Consider the following 7,193-nt stretch of genomic DNA (forward strand, 5'->3'; position numbering starts at 1 on the left):
TGAGCGGGATGGCGAGTGTCGTGAACCCGGACGCACCAACAGACGACACCAGGCTCGGGGGATCTGTCGAAGCAGGATCTCACTTTATTGTGCGGGGGCACACCTTATATAGAGCAGCAGAAGGGAAGTGAGGACAGAGGGGGAAGAGCCAATAAGATCGGGGCGAGAGGAGGAAGTGCCATAGGTTCAGGAACCGAAACTGTGAAATGGCGCCTTGTTGGCCGGAAGAGACGGCAAGCCGGCGCCATCTTTATTCTGGGCCGCACCCTGTGGAGGCACCTCTAGTTATGTGCCTTATACAGGCCCTCTGTGACTTCAGTCAAATCCATTTTCTCTTGAGGCATATGTCTCTACTGTCTGTTGGGAATCTGCTTTTGAATATGCAGCATGTCCCAAACTGTCTTACCTCAAAACCTAGTTCTTTTAAAAAATAATAACAGTTATCATTATAATAATACATATCATTATATAATATATACCATAATGATATATATTATTATATCTTATATTAATATAATATAATAATTATATTATTATAATTATTATATGTTATATATTATTATAATGATAACTGTATATATTATAATGATATAATATATAATAATGATATATAATAATATATAGTATATTATAATGATATAATATATAATATAATATAACATTACATTACATTAATAATATATACCCTAACCCACAGTGATCTATGCCAGAAAATGGTCACCACCCTGCCTCTTCTCTTTGTCATTCCCTCGTCTGCTCAGTCATCAGTTTTGACAGCGCCATCTCCTACATATCTCTAACTTGTCCCCTTGTTTCCAACCTAACTCACACTACTAACTCAGGCCCCCATCATCTCCTCTGGATCCCTTGCAACAACATCTGCTCTGACCTCCCTTCCTTGCTTCTGTGTAATTAATTCTGGGTGCCCTCCCAGCCCCCTGTCCACAAGCAGCTAGAGTGGCCCTATCAACAAGTGTGTGATCATATCCTATCAGTTATTTAAAGTCCTCCAGTCCTTCTCTGTTGCCCGCAGGCTGCACTTTGACCTCTTCAGCATGGCTTCCAAGTTTTTTGTTCTGTGACAGTTTTAAAAGATCTCAGTGTTCTTCAGCTTCCTCTGTCCCAGTCTGGCCCCCCACTCCAATTCTTGCAACATTATGTTCCAGCCACACCAACTCTTTAATTCCTGATAGTCCTGCTTTCTATGAGTCTGGGCCTTTGTACTTATTATGTCTACCTAGAACATTCCTGTTATGTCTCTTTATTTTTTCTATCAGTTCGAGTTATCTTTCAGGGCTTTGGTTTGTACCTTACTTCTGTGATCTTCTACACTAACACACCAACCCTGGATCATGTTCCTGAAGTCCCCAGCACTTACCCCCTTTGGTAGCACTTACTTTGCTCTCTTGAGACCATCTGATGAATATACTGCCAGTATCTTGTAGGCAGGGATAACATATTAAATTCCTGGGGCCTAGAAAAGTACCTTTCATATAATAGGTGTTCAATAAATACTTATATCAATGAATGATTTCCATAGTTACTTAGGACACCTTCTTCTTACGTCAGTTGAAAAGTGGGTTGCTGGTAAGGAGAGAGCACAAAAGAGGTCCAAAGCCTTGATATCAGTTTTTGTTATTTTGTTTTAATTAAAGCAAAAGTTTAGGGACGCCTGGGTGGCTCAGTTGGTTAAGCATCTACCTTCGACTCAGGTCGTGATCCCTGGATCCTGGGATCAAGTCCCACATGGGGCTCCCTGCTCAGTGGGGAGCCTGCTTCTCCCTCTGGCTGCTCTCTCTCTCTCTCTCTCTCTGACAAATAAAATCTTTTTAAAAAAAAAGTAAAAGTTCATATTTTTGCAGTGTTACAGGCTGGCTATGGGTCTTAATGGGCTGATGGGAATAGTACAGCTGAACCCTGCACTCCAGCTGGCTGACACCATCTTCTTCCACACCTGTAGACTTCTTTTTAAATAACAGCTTGATATAGAATTCATATACCATACAATTCATCCACTTAAATTGTATAATTCAGTGGTTTTTTTTTTTTTTAATTTGACAGACAGAATTCACAAATAGGCAGAGAGGCAGGCAGAGAGAGAGGAGGGGAGCAGGCCCCCCGCTGAGCGGAGATCCCGATGCGGGGCTCGATCCCAGGACCCTAGGATCACGACCCGAGCTGAAGGCAGAGGCTCAACCCACTGAGCCACCCAGGTGCCCCAATTCAATGGTTTTTAACAGGTTCACAGAATGGCATAACAACCAACACTGCAATTTTAGAACATTTTCATCACACCAACAAGAAACCCCATACCCATTAGCAGTCACTCCTCATCTCCATCTCCTATCTCTATCCTCTGGAAGCCACTAATCTTTTTGTCTCTATGAATTTGCCTATTTAGGATGTTTCATATAAATAAAATCGTGATATATATATATATATATATATGGTGTATTTGTGACTTGCTTCTTTCACTTAGCATGATTTTTTTAAAAGATTTTATTTACTTATTTGATAGAGATCACAAGTAGGCAGAGAGAGAGGGGGAAGCAGGCTCCTCGCCGAGCAGAGAGCCCAATGCAGGGCTCCATCGCAGGACCCTGGGATCATGACCTGAGCTGAAGGGAGGCTTTAACCCACTGAGCCATCTAGGCACCCACTTAGCATGATGTTTTTAAGATTCATCCATGTTGTATCAAGTATCAGTATTTTATTTTTATTTCTTTTTATTGCCGAATGATATTCCACTACACACCCCATTTTGTATATCCGTCCATCAGTTGATGGACATTTGGGTTGTTTGTGCTTTTAGGCTAGCACAAATAATGCTGCTTATGAACACTTGTGTACAAGCTCTTGTGTTGTGTTGACATAGTTTTTTATTTCTCTTAGGTTTTATCTGGGAGTGGAATTGCCAGGTCATATGGAGGACTTCAAATTTCTTTTTTTTTAAGTAGGCTCTGCCCATTTTGGAGCTTTGATTCATGACCCTGAGATCAAGAGTCCCACAGTCTACTGATTGGACCAGCCAAGTGGTTCAGGACTTAAGATTCTAAAGAACAGAGGCTGTAGTGGCAACTGGGTGGCTTAGTCGGTTGGGCACCTAGCTTTTGGTTTCGGTTCAGGTCATGGTCTTGGGGTCCTGCAGTCCTGGGATTCTGGGGTTGAGCCCAGCATTGGCTTCTTCCTCAGGGTGGAGTCTCCTAGAGGATTCTCTTTCCCTCTGCCCTTCACTTCCCACCCCCATGCCACCCACCCCTGCTTCTCGCACACATGCCCTCTCCTCTCTCTCTCTTAAATAAATAAATCTTTAAATTAAAAAAAAAAACAGGGGTGCTTGGGTGGCTCAGTGGGTTCAAGCCTCAGCCTACAGCTTAGGTCATGATCACAGGGTCCTGCGATCGATTGAGCTGTTGGGCTCTTTGCTCAGCGGGGAACCTGCTTCCTCTTCTCTCTCTGCCTGCCTCTCTGCCTACTTGTGATCTCTGTCTGTCAAATAAATAAATAAAATCTTTAAAAAAAAAAACAGAGGTTGCTTTACAGAATAAGCTCACAAACACATGAAGCACTAATAACTCTTGCTCTTTAATTTATTGATTTAAAGAATTGACATTAATTAAATTTCTCTATGTAATGTAAAATATCCAATGAATGTGCAAAGTCCTATTCTCCTGTGCAGGAAAATAAAGCCCTTCTTGGGTTTAAGTGGAAGTGGAAGAAATTAGTGTTTGGTTCTGCCCATTTCCACTCCCATTCCCCCGTACCCCTGGATCACACAGGGTTTCCTGATGGAGTCACACAGGAAGCTTCAACTGGGGAAGCTCGCTTTAGTGACTGATTTTTAGCCATAATTAAATCATTGCTTCCCTCTGTATTGCAGTAGGAATGTATTGTATTCTACCTCTCTTTGTCTCTTCTTTTTTCTTCAACATCTCTGCAGCCATATACACTCCTGGGTTCCCTGCTCTTTCCTTTCTCCTCAGTCTCCTGGTAGTAACAAATTGTTCCTTGGTCCTATTTAAGTTAAGACAATAAAGTTATGAGACTCAATGTGAGTTTTAGGATTCCTTTTCTTTAAAAAAAAATATTTTATTTATTTATTTGACAGAGAGTACAACATGGGGAGCAGCAGAGGGAGAGGAAGAAGCAGGCTTCCTGCTGAGCAGGAAGCCCGATGCGGGGGGGGGGGGGGGGGGGGGGGGGGGGCTTGATCCCAGGACCTTGGAATCATGACCTGAGCTGAAGGCAGAGGTTTAATCCACTGAGCCTCCCAGGCACCCCTAGGGTTCCTTTTACAAGTATTTCATATTCAAATAAATACAGGCACCTTAAGAGTAGTTGTCCTGGGAAAAAAAAGTAGTTTTTCTGGGTGGCTATATATTTATTCCAAGAGTTTAGTTGTTACTCAAAACATTTTGGTATTTTGTGTAGTTTCTCTCAAAACCAATCTGAACCCTATAAGAAGACGAGTTTCACTTCCTTAATAATCACATCTAGTATTGTAGGGGGCCTCCCACTTTGCTTGTATTTATGTCTTCCTATTCCCAGTTCCCCTTTACCTTTCTAGCTCTAGTCCCCAGACAGGAGGAGTTCTGGGTTCATTTGGGGCAAGCACTGACATAGAGAGGCAGTGAAGGGAGACTGGCATGCTTCACAAGACTTTGACCTTTAAACAAACCATGCTTAAGCAGCTCTATTTGAGAGAGAGAGGGCAAGGGGAGGGGCAGAGGGAGAATGAGAGAGAGAATCTCAAGCAGGCAGGAATTCTGGCAGGAATTGAGAGTATAATCCATCAGGGAATAAATGGGGCTAGGTAAAGGCTTTTGGTGGTCCCTTCTCTAGTACCTGAAAAAGTTGCTTGATTAGTAGCTACTATGGACACGGCCTTAGGGTAGGTGCTGGGAATATAGAGATAAATAAGATATAGTCCCTACTTTATAAGTGTATATTCTAACAAAAAGAAGATAAGTAACAAGTACAAATTACGAGATTTGAGGGAAGCCTGGATGGCTCAGTTGTTTAAGCGTCTGCTTTCAGCTCAGGTCCTGATCCCAGGCTCCTTGCTCAGCGGAGAGTCTGCTTGTTTCTCTCCCTCTGCGGCCCCCGACCTCCACTTGCGCTCACACACACTCTCTCTCTCTCTCAAATAAATAGATAAAATCTTTACATTGACATACAATATTTTATTTGTTTCAGGTGTATAACGTAGTGATTTGACAATTACATATATTATGAAATGTGCACTGTAAGAGCAGTTGTCATGTCACCATACAAAGTTACTACACATTATCGACTGTCTTCCCTAGGCTGTGTTTTTCATCCCTATGACTTAATTTATTTTATAATTTGAAGTTTGTACTTAGTTTTTTGTTTGTTTGTTTTAAGAGGGAGCATGCCCTTTCTTTCTGTGCTGATAGCACTCTCACAAACGTGGTAAATGTTCCTAAATCTGGCGGGCTTTCTGCCAAGAAGTGTGGCAAGTACCTACACCATAAAGTAACACAGTACAAGAAAGGCAAAGATTCTCTTTATGCCCAGAGAAAGCAGCGTTATGATAGGAAGCAGAATGGCTATGGTGAGCAAACTAAGCCAATTTTTTTGGAAAAAGGCTAAAACTACCAAGAAGATTGTGCTGAGGTTTGAATGCATTGAGCCCAATTACAGATCTAAGAGAATGCTGGCTATTAAGAGAGGCAAGAGTTTTTAACTGGGAGGAGGTAAGAAGAGAAAAGGCCAGGTGATCTATTTCTAGGTTTTGTATTTTGTTGTATTATGAAGACAATAAAATCTTGAGGTTATGTTAAAAAAAAAGAGTGCGTGCACATGGGGGAGGTGGGGGGAGTGGAAGTGGGGAAAGGGCAGAGGGAGAAGCATCTTTTTTTTTTTTTAAGATTTTATTTATTTATTTGACAGAGAGAGAGACAGTGAGAGAGGGAACACAAGCAGGGGGAATGGGAGAGGGAGAAGCAGACTTCCCGCTGAGCAGGGAGCCTGTTGCAGGGCTCCATCCCAGGACCCTGAGATCATGACCTGAGCTGATGGCAGACACTTAACGACTGAGCCACCCAGGCGCCCCTGAGAAACAATCTTAAGCGGGCTTTATGATCAGTGTGGAGCCTGATGCTGGCTCGTCAGGACTGGGAAATCATGACCGAGAGATTGTGACGTTAGCTGAAACCAGGAGTCGACTGCTTAACCAATTGAGCCACCCAGCCCTCCAATGAAGTCTGTACTTCTTAATCTCTCTCGCCTTTTTCACCCATCCCCCCGTGCACCGCTCTCCTCTGGCAATCACCAGTTTGTCCTCTGTATTTATAAATCTATTTGTTTTGTTTATTTAGATCCTGCATATAAATGAAATCATGTCATATTTGTGTTTTTCTGTCTGACTTATTTCACTTAGCATAATACCCTTTATGTCCATCTATGCTGGCAAGATTACATTCTTCTTTATGGCTGAGTAATATCCTATTACATGTATATATATATATACATCATATTTTTTATCCATTCAGTTATTAGTGGACACTTTGATTGCTTCCATATCATGTCTATTATAAATAATGCTGCAAGTAAACATAGGAATGCATGTATCTTTTTGAATTAGTGTTTTTTCTCAGGTAAATACCTAAAAGTAGAATTGCTGGGTCATATGGTATTTCTGTTTGTTTGTTTTTAAGATTTTATTTATTTATTTGACAGAGAGAGACACAGCAATAGAGGGAGAGGGAGAAGCAGACTCCCACTGAGCAGAGAGCCTAATGCAGGACTTGATCCCAGGACCCTGGGATCATGACCCTGGGATCATGATCTGACCGAAGGCAGACACTTAATGACTGAGCCACCCAGGCAACCCAGTATTTCTGTTTTTAATTTTTTGAGCAACCTCCATACTATTTTCCATCGTGGCTGCTCCAGTTTACATTCCCACCAACAGCTCACAAGGGCTTGCTTTTTCCCACTTCCTTTTCCACTTGTTATTTCTTATCTTTTTGATACTAGCCTTTCTGACTGGTATGAGGTAATATCTCATTATGGTTTTGATTTGCATTTTTCTGATGATTAGTGATGCTGAACATCTTTTCCTGTGACTGTTGGCCATCTGTATGTTGTCTTTGGAAAATGCCTATTCAGGTCCTCTGCACATTTTTTTTTCAAAGTTTATTTTTTATTTTCTTTTATTAAGTAAACTC

The 7,193-nt window shown here is 41.7% G+C and overlaps 1 pseudogene; it reads left to right on the forward strand.

Moving 5' to 3' along the window:
- Positions 1-5,370: 5,370 nt before the first annotated feature.
- LOC116580310 lies at positions 5,371-5,752 on the forward strand (annotated as a pseudogene).
- The last annotated feature ends 1,441 nt before the right edge of the window (positions 5,753-7,193 follow it).

Source organism: Mustela erminea, chromosome 19, assembly GCF_009829155.1.
Source record: "Mustela erminea isolate mMusErm1 chromosome 19, mMusErm1.Pri, whole genome shotgun sequence".
In the NCBI taxonomy this organism is placed as follows: Eukaryota; Metazoa; Chordata; class Mammalia; order Carnivora; family Mustelidae; genus Mustela; species Mustela erminea.